The following is a 14,264-nucleotide window of genomic DNA, read 5'->3' as shown; positions in this document are numbered from 1 at the left end:
AGCAAAGCATTGCCTTGAAGAAGCACAGCAAACACCTTTCTTTATTTATTTTTAATTTTTGCTCTAGCGTTTAGCATTCGATCCACGGCTGACTCTGGGTGTCAGCTGAGGTTGGATCTCTTTATGAGGCTAATGCCGAGGCCTTGACCATGCCAGGCGGACTGCCCTACCTGTCGTCACGCCTCTGTCGGACACCTGGTCAGCGCCGCAGCCGCAACAGCAGGTGACAGGGGAGGTCCTGTCACCCAACACAGGTGTGTGTGTGTGAGAGAGTGTGTGTGTGTGTGTGTGTGTGTGTGAGGAGGTGACACCTGGCCATGATGTGGCTCCCAGGATGACCAGCGCCGTCAGGTGTGGGGGGTCAGGGAAGTGTCTGTGACGACCCATCCCGAAAGGGTCAGCGGAAGGTGGGGTTAACACTAAAAGGTCTATATCCCTCGTCCGGGATATTTTTATTTTTGAGTTTTCGTCTTCGAGACATAAAAAGAACAACCACGGAAACATTGAACCATTTTCTAATATTATTGCTGAGGTCTTCTAGAATAGAATCATATATTCCATTTGTGCATCAATGTTTTTAGTTAAGCAAAATGTACAAAAACATCAAGGCATGTCAGACAACTTAGAAAAGTCTAAAAGGCCTTGGACCTTAGAGTGTTAAGAGATGTATACAGCTGGAGTACTTGAGGCTCAACCTTTCCTGTCAGGTGAGTATCGACACAGGATGGTGCAGCATAAGGTGTAGCTTCTGTGTTTGGGAATGGTTGAGATGTTGGTGTGGGGATGTCAGTGATGAGATACATCATGTTTATTTTGCATTTTGGACTCACAAAATGTTTAATCACAGAATAATGACAGAAAAGGTAAATACCCAGAAAACATTGATGTGTTTTACATGCCTGTATGCATATTTTTAACGGTAGCTACAATTTTTCATTATAACACTGTCATAACCATGTCATAAACTGGCATATTCTCTTATAAGTTGTGTTTTGTGGTGTCGCATCTTAACAGTATGTTACATAAGCTGTTAACAATATTGAGGAGTATAGGTCACTAGACACTGATTGGCTTACAACAAAAAGTTCAAGAAAAGTGCTCCCTTATTAGAATGGTCTGAAGTGCCATCTCATTTACTTTCAGTTTCTGAGATATTTGGAGAAAGCTACTTTTTTCTTCTTCCTGTAAAAAAAAGAAGACAGTTTAATGTTTAAGTTTGCATTATTGGCAATTTTACAGTTGAGTATGTGTTCCATCACATTATGTCAATAATGATATCAATAATAATTATGTCAATAATAAATGTCACATCAGACAAAATAGAGTAATGCACAGTAGTCCAGTCACTGGAAAAGACCTATTGCCAATATTTGTACAGTATTTGTACTTTCACATCCACATCTATCATAGGCTGTGATTAAATCAACAACATTTCAGGATACGTTAGAATACATCTAATCACGTTCCATAATTTAAATGTTAAGACCAGAACCATTGGTGATAGCAAGACAGTCTAGAAACTTGACGTAATACAATCTATGCTCCCTATAATGAGTGAAAAGAGGAGGATCAGTAAACGGAGTACGACATGCTGAATCAATATATGCCAGTGTTTTCAAATGGCTTGTTTCATCTGACAGCTTTGTTCGGTGAAGGTGATCATGCAGGCAACAGAGAATCGTTTTACCTTTTTAGGCGGAGCCTCTCCAGGCCATCACTGGGCCATTCCGATGGACTTCCTGGTTATACCTATGTCAAAGTCGGAGTGCATATTAGTGCAGTATTAGTGCATATCTGTTTAATGTTGAAGGTGTGTGTAATGTGTGTATGGTAAGCCTCGTTTCAGAAATATCGGATGTGCACTAAGACCTTGGTAGATGAGTATAAGGTGATAGATAAAACATCCCTCTTCAAGACGAACCCCAGGGATTCATTGAATTGACTTTGGGTCAATAACAGCATTGAATTTGATCGAGTCTACCACACTGTTGAGGTGAACCAGTACATTAACACATCTTTTCCACAAGAGCACACAGTGGACAAAAGGGGTTGTTTTCTTTCATACTTCTTCGCGATAACCCACAAACAGACAGGCATTATTAGGTGAAAATCGAGATCCCATGGGCTCCACTTGGTTTGTAAGTAGCCTAAAAATGAGTTCCTATACAATAACATTTAAGTCATATCAATCAAGAACTCAGTAGGGGGGTGCTGTTTAGTTCTTGATATGAGAAAGTCCTTCGGCTGTTACCATGGGGAATGTTCGTGAATGGCGAAACCACGTCCAGTGTTGTCAGAAAGACTTCCGGGGAACTTGCTGTCAATGTTGATCCTAGAGGGCTGTTTTTTAAGTCACTCTTAGGTAAGATGGCAGTTGAACCAATAATGGCCTAAGAATCCGATCATTGTGATGTGACATTGACACCAACGCTGTGTTCCGTTTTCCCTACCTACCGTACCTACCGTACCTATACTTATACGCAGTACACAGTACACACTCACTAGGTACGCAGATTCTCAGCAGGTGAGTGCTGTTCCAAATCTAATACTCCGTGGTGCACTTACCGGAAATTACGATCGCGACAAGCCCCGCGTTCGTCTTTTTCGAGCTGAGCGGCTCTGCCTGGGTCCGCCTCTTCCGCTACGTTGACAATATGGCGGCCGTTGAGAATGGACAGTGTACCCTGCTTCCACACTCAGCGTTTTGACCGTTATGAGTACAGATACGGGTCCTTTGGGTATACTTCTTTTCGACGCGGAAATGGGAAATCGGAAAACGGAACACCCTACATACTCACACTAAGGATGGTAGGTACGGTAGGTAGGGAAAACGGAACAGAGGGCAAGAAACTTGTGTTGCAACCTTGTCCCCAGATGTTTGCTACTTAACTTTTCAGTTGTGTACATAAACATTACAACGGGCTAAGCTTCTGAACACTTTGCATGCCAGGCTGGTCTTCTTTCGATACTCAGGACCTTGGGCTGCTCTAGTCAGACGGCATGAGGAGATTTGGACTCTTCAGAGTCTTGTGTGAATAATGAAAGAACTCAAACCATACACAGAGAGGAGACTTAACTTTAAAATGTGTTTCCTTTAAGATACCCTCCAGGGTAGATCACATCTTTTCACAGAAATCATTGTTTTTTTTTTCAGGTGCATAAGTACTTATGCCACTGACCCCTGACCAGTAGACACAGTAGACACAGTAAACTAAGGGAGGACAATTATTGGACTTAACAGGTACTCTGTTGTGAGTACAACCCAAGCTTATTCCATCTAAGTTTATTATGGTTTTATGTGACGTACAATCCATTGGAACAAAACAACCTTATTCTTTATTTCTTTTCCTATATTATCTCTACAAATTTTCAGCAATACTAAATCTAATGACATCTCCTTGTTTTCAACTCCATATGCATCTACAGTATATTGGGTTGTATTCAGTATTCAACATTATCCCATGTTGTGCAGTGCTTTCTGTGCTTCTGAAAGAGGCTGAAACAATTGTGTGGTCCTGCTAACTTACTGTTGAACATTGGCTGCGTTTGCACAAGTCCTTCAGCCTTAAGGCCAAAATGGCCGCCTTAGAGAAAATGGTCTCAAAGAAAATCTTGCTGCCAAGGGGAAATTGCGTGGAGAATTTGGGTCAGAGTATGCCATGAGGTAACGCTGTGAGGCGTTCTCTTTGTGACACACATACAGTTCAGTACCCCCCCCCCCCCCACAAGATAAAAATCCATTTCATTTTGAAAGATTTGGAACAAAAGCGTACATACCTCGTAAAATATTGTTTCCACATTATAGGTCAAGAAAGGGGTTCCTACAAAAGACAAGTGTGCACTGATTTTGTATTGTTCTTGGCAAGGTCCTATGGCAACGCGTTCTGGTTCCAGTAAGGTTGTGGGGTACAACTTTAACTTAAAATAATTGCTCCAGTTAAATTGGTATTGTAGCCTTGGGTATTATTAGCAAAGTTCAGCTTCAACTTCTCAATATTTCATGCATAGCAGTTTTGTGTATATATCAATAGGTGTGAATACCATTACAACTTGAGCTAATATTTTAATTGCTTCTCAGAAACAGAGGGCAAGCCAAATTGCTTTGATATCCCTAAGGCTTTCTCAGTAATGAGATATCCTCCCCTCCCTCTATTTGGAAGGTCCTGACCCAAAATTCATCTTGAGGGTATTACTGTTCAGGATCATGGGGATTTTTTTTGGCACGAGGGGGTAAGGTTAATCACACAAAAAAAGTGAGCCGCCTCCGCACATCATGTATATTTTGGACGGGAACACCTTTGTGAGGATGGGCAGTAGTTCAGACCCTGTACCGTTCGCCGGCTGTGGCAAACAGGTTTGGTTTGCCCTCCGTCTCATAAGCGGCACACTCCCACTTGCAGTGGGCTCCTGCTGCTCGGACTAATTAGAGTTTAGCTCTTCGCTGGGATTCAAGATTCTCCCTGGTGAAGGTCAAGCAAGGTGATGGAAATCCAGCACGTCAGAGAGTGTGCATAATGACTCCTCTCCCGCTCCGCTCCCAGATCCCAGCTCGCCCTCGTCCTCACTTACACCTGGGGGAATGTCAGAATCCATATTTCAGGGAAAAAATGATGTGAATCAAAACAAGCCATCACTCATTCAGTCGTTGGCTGAGTTTTTTTCTTCTTCTTTTTTTTTTTTCCGGTACAGTAGCTTACTTAAAATGGCCACTTGCGAGGACTGCAGGACGAGTGCTCTTATTCAAGGGCAATTCAATCTTCAAAGAGAGCTGTGATTATCCCATTACGGAGGGGTTTGATGCTGCAGATAGTGTCAGATCCGTGCCTGCTTTCTCCACGGCTGCCTCTCAGGCCTTCACAGTAAGCAGCTTAACCACAGTATAGAGCAGACTTTAAACGACCCAGGGGGGGTCCTAAATTAGAGAGAGAGAGAGAGAGAGAGAGAGCGAGAGAGAGCAACGGTGATAATATCATACACGTCTCTTTCATCTTGATTGATTGGACAGCCTAAGATGTTTCGATTGCTCAGCCCGGCTCGTAGGTCTGTGTTAGGGCGCACGCAGGGCAAGGGCAAAGGTGCTTTTGAGCAAAAATCCTCCTGCTCTTGCCTCCCGTAGCCGAATTTTCAGATATTAACTGCAGCTGAGGAAACTGCTGGGAGCAGCAGAGGAGGCAGTGGGAGTTATCCCAGGACACACTTGACTAGAGGAGCTCAGATTGCTAGTCTAAGCTGAAATGTATATGTTGTATTTAATAAGCCCTCCGCAAAAGCATTGTCCAACGATTCCCTGCAACCAATTTCGGACTTCATTAATGAGGCTAGATAACACAAAGGACATTGTACGATTTGACTGTTTGCAGTTCCCTTGCTGTTTTCAGTGTTTCTGTCTTAATTAAATATCATCTGAATGACTTTTAACATTGATTAATTCATTTTGAGAATTTAGGCCCTTTGTGTCCAAAGACGAAAGTGTTTTATAGGTTAATTGGGAATAAACAAGGACATACACTTTGACTGTTTAAATATTTGAGTGTTTTGCTAGATTTTGATTCTTTCTTCAGTTTAAAGCTCAGTAATGAAAGTTCATCTACCCACAACCTTTGCAAAACGCTTCCACAACCGGCGCACTGGAAATAATTGACTCATATTATGCCCCGTCTTTGTCATAGGGCAGAAGCTGCCAGTGGCGACTCTCTATGGGTGTTGTCTTTTAATGAATTAAGGTTTTACTGCCATATTAAATTAATCAAAAATCAATTAATTTATTAATTAATCCACTTTAATCACACAATTCTGGGGATGTGTGTGGTATTAATTATGTATACAATAATTAATAGGCTGTGATTAAAAATACACTGAACTCATTATTAAGGCACAATGACTGTTTAAATTGCTGAGTAAAGTTATGCTCATTTTCCACCTGATTTCCACCTTATGTGTGGCAAAAAAACTGAATTCAAACCCCTCCACCATACAAAATGTTTGTCCTGAGCATTATGAAGCTAATTTAAGCATGTGAAGCTAGCAAGCTGTGTTCTTAAAGGCTAACATTCGGATATTTGAACAAACATTCAACACAAGCAATACACTTATATAAAGCAAACTGATTATAATGCTAACCTGCTGTATGAATACGCTACAAATTCAATGAAATGTATATATATATGTATGTACTTTGTCTAGCACATCTCTACTTGATGACTTTGCATCAAGTAGCTCAGCATTGGTTTAATATTTGTTCAAGGTTTTCTCTCTTGTTTTGCTAGTGATGTTCATCTACAAACCAAAGACAATAAGCTCAATCCAAATGCTAACCCTTGAGTGAAACCATAGGGGAAAGTCACCTGCTTATTGTCCTTTACTTAACTGACAACAAACTGAATTAAATGATTCCCTAATCTCCAACTTAAGAATTCTAGCATGCTGTAGTCACTTAAGAATCACTACTGTTAACAGAAGTAAACAAAAGACTGCGAAGAGAGATGATTTGCACCAATAAATACATGAATACAATTTCATAAAACCTTTTCAACTCTCTTTGTATTGTTTTAATGGTGCCTTATACCCCCTCATTGGCACAGGAGAGGACTCTGTTATGCACAAGAAGGAACATCAACCTCATCATAGAACATTAGTCCAGCACCATACGACACCATAAATGATTCAGTCATTTAGCATGCCCTGAATAAAATCAGTGTTTGTGACAGTAAAATAGCATATGTGCTCCTATGACTATACATTAAACATGTTGACATAAATGGTTGTAGGTTTATATGGCATACTTCTGAGACAGTCGGTTCAGAGTTCAATTTCAGATGCTGCGCAGGCTGAAAAAGAGAAGGCTCTTACCATATGGTGAATTGCTCCAGATTAAAATGTCAAACGTGTTTAAAAATTAAAGTCGTTTGTATAAAACATGCCTAGATTCTATCGTTTAACCTCACTGTAGTTCTACCCATTTTATCCAATAGTACAAGGTGTGGCTATTAAATAATGAAACTGTTATTGCGGATATATACGAGTTATGCCAGCATAATGAGTTTTTGTCATTACAATTAAATTATAACATTAGTCTCCTTATTTAACAGCCACACCTTGTATATGGGCAGCAGAAAGTCGTTATCTTACGTAGTTACTACTTAATCTTTTGTAAATGTGTTAATACAAAATAATGTTAAAAAATGAATGCAGTATGAATTTTTAAATGCTGATATGAATAAAATATTACATTTCTGATCCAAACTAGGAATATACTTTATTTTCCTTGGTGTTTCATAAGGGTTTTGTACAGATGGGGTGCTGAAAGCCATATAAATGCTGGTAACAGGCAAATGTAAAGCGTCAAGGGCAAAAAGATCACTGTATGCAAAATATTCCTAAAACGTATACAATTTGGAATTCAACCTGGAAATAACAAGCTGGTGTTAAGTTGGTAAAGGGAAAATGTTAATTATTTATATTACAGAAACCCATTACATAAGTGCTTCCATTATCTAGGCCAAAATTTGGTTTGTGAGAGAGCAAGGGAAAAAGATCGAGAAACACACACATTCAGAGAGAGAGCGAGAGAGAGAGACTGATTAAGTGGAGTCTGCAAACCTGTTTCTTCCTATAAATCTCCAGTAAAGTGTTCTGGCAGAGCGTACTCTTGAAACATAGATGATGTGATTTTTAAACACCATCTGGTGTTATCACAGGCTTCCCTGCTACCCAAACCCGGGTATGTAGAGGACACATGCTTTTAACACTGAGATCTCTGCTCACTTGCCAAGGATGACTTGTCTCTCATATTTCACTGTCATGTTCTTGAACCACTCTCAAATGCAAAAAGATATTGGAGAATTCAGGCTTCATACATCGACGAAAAACTCTGGAAGATTTTTGATTGTCGTTGATACACCATCAAAATAAATGTCAAAAATAACAATTACATCACACAATTACTCAATAAAAACAAGTGATGCCAAAAAAACACAGCTGTGTACACCGTTATAAAACATGTGGTAATGATCTTGAAATAAGCAGTGAAGATATACATCACAGCTAAGTTTACTCAAGCGTGATGAAAGCAGCAGGGGTGGGGGGTGGGGGGTGGGGGTATGCATGATGCTGAGAAACGCCAAGCTCTTTTATGTAACGTAGGGCATGCAGGCAGACATGTGCCCAACTAGACCTGCCAATGGCTGACATATATTCACGCATAAAACATCAAAAGAAGGCGCTCCATCAAGGGGTTGCTCCCTACGCAATTGCTCCTGATGTAGAGGCATGCCTGAGCACAGTATTCAGAGGCATCGATGATAGCATCTGTGTGTGTCTGTTTGTTTGTTTATAGGTTTGTCTGTTTGTTCCGTTTTCTGGTCGCAAGTCACATGTCGAGTGCTGTGTTGTATGCTATGATGTTAATGTTATATTAGTTTAACGTGGTTGAATCAATCAGATAGAGTTGAGGAACACATTTAAACCAAACATATATAGAAGAAAATGATATGGATGAAAAGTATTTTTTTTATATGGCAAGCTGTCTGCCCAGAACTTCATAATATTCCACTGCTAATGAAAATAGATGATACTTTACTGTGCAAACGGAATTCATTTGGATGCCTGGCTCAGGAACAGACTGTCTGCCCTAGTTTGAGGTACCAGGCAGGGAACAGATTTTGCACTGGCATTGTGCTGACTCTCAAGCCTCTACCCAGCCAGCATCAAGGTCCATCCCTGTATGGTGCCTCTGTCAAGGGAAATAACTGATGATGTGTGCTTCGGTCATGGCTGCGGCACTCACTGACCAGAAATCCTCTCCATGAGCTGACAGAATGGACACAGTGATAACTCTCTTGTTATCCAGAGTAAAGGTAGCTGGCACAGTTTGTCTATCTATCTATCTATCTATCTATCTATCTATCTATCTATCTACAGTTTCTATCTATAGTTACTCACTTTATATACACACAGACAGGTCAACATAAAGATTGAGAGACAGATATACTCTAAATATAGCCGTAGATATGTAATGGATCATTAATATATATATATATATATATATATATATATATATATATATATATATATATACACAAGGGAGCATCCTTGAAGGTAGCATGGTAGATGAATTATAGATCACTGGCAACAGGCAGCCAGGAGTGGGCAGCCATGATGGAGATCAAAGTGGTGAGATCTGGCCTCTTTTGATTACTGGGACAAATCAGGGTCTTCCCCCAGCAAACAGGGGGCCACAGGAGAGCTGAAGAGGGAGGGCGATAGCCAGGATGAATGACAGTGGTGTTAAGAGCTCTACAGGGTATTGTGACAGAGGGAGTGTGCTGGGGAACCAACCGTTAGATAAGGTTCATATATCATGGTGTTCTATGCGTTCCAATTTTGTAACTAATAAAACTAAGAAAGTCGCCTTTTAAAGCAGCACAACGGAACAATAGCTATTCGCTTAAGGTATGCTAGCAGCTAAAACTAACGAAATCTTTTGAAATGTGCTGACTTTGACATTATGACAAACTAGTTACTCAACGACTGTCCTTACAAACATCAAGCAAGTGCAACATAAGACAAAGCAAGACGGCAAATAAGCTACTTACTAGATCGGCAGAAAGTAAACAAGTCAGGTCGGCGGGCTGCGGCAGGCAAAACTACAGAAGGCAGTTACAGTATATGCCTACGGACCCTGATATCGCAATGGCACGGATGCGATTCTCCACATTAAAAGTCATTGTAGCGCCCCAATTTTTTTTAAGCTGTTATTTTAAGGTTAAACTGCTTATCCTAACCCTTGTCCTGAAGTATAATCGTTGCATATTGGGGCTTTAACACAAATGCATGAACTTCAACCACAAAACAATCCAAATTCTTGCAGCATTTTTTTCCTCTTCTGGGTTTGACGGTATTATGGCTGGGCCTACCTCTCCTTTTCTAACATGCCCTATATTTGATTATTAAGGACTGGAGCAGGAAATTATTTGAGAACAAACAGCCAAGTTTTGCAATGGTTAGTATTTCATCCTTCCATGAGAGTGGAGGAACACTGAATGCAAATATATACACAGAGGTGAAATAACAGTCCAATAGCCTGTCATGCATTATAGCAATCTTCTTTTGAGTGGACATTTTGAAAACTAGTACAAAATACGTGTGGAAGTATTACTGTACAGGCTGTCGAAGCCTTTCTTACCATTACATTTCATTAAAGATTGCCAGCCTGTTATTTAAAACAAGTACCTGCTGACCTCCACTTGACCTCTTGCAGAGGTCCACTTGACCTCTGTATCACTCTTTATCTCATATGGTTTTGTCTGTCTTACTGACAGGCAGAGAGGGAAGCATCCTGAATGGCTGATAAGGAGCAGCCATAGTGGAAATATTCTTGGACTGGTTACACCAAGCAGTGCCCACTGCATTTTCCTCTCAGGGCAGCTAGTTAGCACTGTGTTGTTGTTACTGGGGGTAGAAAGATTGTTACCAAATATTATAAGATGTGTTCTATTATCAATTATAATCAAACGTAGCATAGCCATAATCTATCCAAATCCATAACTAGTGTAGTAAAAGGAAAAGGCCATTTGATGTAGACATGCCAAGGTAGGCTACTAAAATATGATCTAAATGTACCCACCATTTGACAAAAGTTAGACAGAGAACTTGGGACACTTGAGGACGTGTTAATGTTTCGAGGCAAATAATTTGTATTAAACACTGTGTGCTGACGAAGAAAGAAGGGATATAAAACTCATAGTCTGCAAGTTAGCCATTCAACCATCCATGCCAAGATGTCACCTCCAGAGATCTTTTTTTTTTTTTTTAATCCTGCCCTACTCTAACTCTCTTGTATCCCCATAGGGTCCTCATTCTATTATCCATAATAAAATAAAAATGAGAAGTAAGTTTTACACTGGTAGTGTCATGAATGTTTCATAGTTTGTAAAAAAAACAATTACATATAGAAGTAGAAGATGGTGTGTAGAGGAACATCTAGTTCAAAACACAAGGCCTCTGTAATGGTGTATGAGCTAAAAATGACAATGAGACTGCCAGGGTCCCTTGCTTTCTTACTCCCTCATTGACTTCAGGAGTCAGTGGCTAGGCTGACTTTGAATTGAGTGCCTCTGGGCTGCCACTTGCCTTCTGGCTGTTTGAGTGATCTCTATTGGCTCCCGCCATAGCCAGAACTGCCAAAGCCTGATCCGGCAGAACGCTGACGAGGCCTGGGACAAGGGCAGAGTACGCGGCCAAAGTGGGAAAACGCTGGGAGAAAAATCTGACAGTTGGAAAAACTGGGGTAAGCACACTTACTGTAGGCGAGGACACATACCCCACATATGAGGAGGCCCATTACACACATGTGCGCACCGCACAAAACCACTTGGGTGCAGTCACACACAAACACACACACGTGCACACCCAAAAAAGGGAGGTCAAGTGGTTGTGTGGTGAAGTGTCGAGCCCATACAGCACGTGAAGTGAGCCATATGCCACAACGTTTCTGTACTTCAAAACATGATGCATCATGGGCCATGAAAGGGGTTGTTTGTCTGAGACAATACTGTCAAAACACTGCATAGAAAACAGCCTCCAACATTCTGACACATTGCATGATACACGGTTGCCTGGGTTTATATATGGTAATGCACATATGTTTATGACATGAATTCAACATGTGTGACCCATTTTCATGTTTAACGTCAGCTGTGTTGTATCTTATCTTGCAGTTCATGTGTAACATATAGGAGAGAGTGGGGTGAGTCGTGCCAGTTTTTACTTAAAGTGACCTTTAAGGGAGGCCTAGACAGTATTGCTTCCAGCTAAAATATGTACATATATTTCAGGATGTGGTGCATCCTTGGGAACAATGACTTTGGATCTGAAATATAGTATTTAAGAAATACAGCTTTCTGACAAAAAAGTGGTCTCGTGGCACAACTTGCCCCCGGTGCCATTGATTACTGAAGTAAAATGCCATTGATTACTGAAGTAAAACAGTATATTTGCATTTCAGAAACTGTGATGCTATTTAAAAGCTAGACAAATTCAATGCAAAATTACTGATTTAAGGTTTATTTAAAGTTATTTTACAACATCAAAGGCCGATTTTCTACAAGCCTATTGCGCCACATGAGCTCATCAAAGGTCAATTTTCTTAAACAAGGCCTAGGGCTTCCTGAACACATCAGAACAAAGTTGAGTTGAGTCAATTGTATTTAAAGGTAATTTACATGAACACATGTTCAGAACTAAATTCAATTCAAATGAAGACCAAATTGAATGCAATTCTTTATACAGATCACTGGCACAATTTAACCCAGGCCCTTTGGCACAAATCACCCCAATCCCACCTTTTTGAAAAAAATGCATCATCCATCATGCATCATTGAGCTAAAATCATGCTAGCTATATAGACTCATAGTGTAGCTTACCAAAGCACTAAAACATATGTGAAATGTTTTCAAACTTGTCTATAACTGTTGAGACACAACAATCAAAAAACCGTGATCAAAGAAATTTTACTTTGGAAGGCAAAAAAATGTTTTTTTTTAACTTAAATGTGCTTATCTCTCATGCAAAGAGGCTCACTTCTTTGCAGGATGAGTTAAATGGCTGACTCTTTAAAAATGTGTGGTCACTTGACCTATTTTTTCTATGGTTCCCTAGAAATAGGGGGTGGCACAACTTCCCCGCTGGCACAAATCACCCCACTCTCCCCTTCAGAGATGTGAGCATCTCATCAGAGAACATCTACAGAGTGATGAGGACGGTGGTATGATTTGGTTGTTTCTTGAAGGAGGGATTTTTTGGGGGGTTATGTTATGAAGCAGGCAGTCAACTATGATGTATGTTTTATCAACACCACTGGTAGCAATGTCAATCTCCAGTTACATTCCACTTTCCAATCCACAACAGCAGGGCAGTTTTAATGCCATACCACGTTTCTCACTGTAGGCAGTGACTGACTGGGGCCCCTTAAGCAATTTTCTCTTCAATGCTTTTGAAAAGATACTTGGTGGAATACCCAATTGTAGTTCAGTAATGGAAGAAATGGAAGTTAAAAGCAAACAGCCCTCCTTTAGATCTTCAGGACCCTTCTCACCTCCTTATCATACGCTGTACTGAGCATGCATCAAAATGATTGATAGGCATGTAGTTTCATTTTTGCAAATAGCTCTCCTGGTTGAACAGATTCTGTGAAAACTTTCCTTTCATGATTACAGAGAAAAAGAAAGACACAGAGAAATAGCAAATGGCGAACAGCCCTCCTTTAGAGCTTCAGGCCCCTCCTCACCTCTATCACAATAACTACTTCCTGTAATTATCATTCACTGTTCTGAGCATGCACCAAAATGATTGATAGATATGTAGATGATTTTGTGCAAATAGCTCTCCTGGTTGAACAGATTCTGTGATAACTTTCCTTTCATGACTACAGGGTCTAAGAAAGACACATTTTCCTCAAAGCATCCATAGTTCTTTTTTTCTTTTGGTTATCCATAGTATATTTATTTTTTTCATTTATAATCATAAGGGGAAAAAAAATATTTATATAAGAAATACAAACTGTCACCGTGTGTGTGTGTGTGTGTGTGTGTGTGTGTGTGTGTGTGTGTGTGTGTGTGTGTGTGTGTGTGTGTGTGTGTGTGTGTATATATATATATATATACATATATATATATATATATAATTCAGTTCTCACAGTCTGCTATCTTCAGCCTTCCCACATTACTGTGATGTTCTCACAGTGTCGACCCTACTATCCTTCCATATTGTCCACAATCAGTTAGGCAGTTGTCAGTTGGCCACAACAGCATTTGGAACCATGATGTCTTCGATCGCCTACATTCTGCTGTTATTTGGTGATGATGCACAATGTGTCTTAGCTTGGGTAGCATACACCATTTCCCCTCTTTTTGTACCTTTATTTCATTTCCCACAAATTTCTTGAGTACGTGCCTACTCATCGTGTTTTTTTTCCATGCGAATGAAGGCTATGATTTTATTAAAATGTCTGTGTTTGCATGTGAAGACACTGAATCTTTATTTATGGTATTCATAGTAGATTTGACACACATAATAAAACGTTATACATAATAAAATGATACTGTATCACTTCTCAATAATGGCATCATTCCTTAGTTGACAAGTAGAGCATTTCCTCTTCTGAACAATCAAAAACAAATACTTTAGAAAGACTATATTAACTGATACACAAGTTTGAGTACAGCTGTGTTTTCCAATTAGCCTAGTTGCTTGGAAATGGTTATAAA

Source organism: Sprattus sprattus, assembly GCF_963457725.1.
Source record: "Sprattus sprattus genome assembly, chromosome: 3".
Taxonomy (NCBI): Eukaryota; Metazoa; Chordata; class Actinopteri; order Clupeiformes; family Clupeidae; genus Sprattus; species Sprattus sprattus.
The sequence above is the reverse complement of the archived record's forward strand: the minus strand, read 5'-3'. Positions refer to the sequence as shown.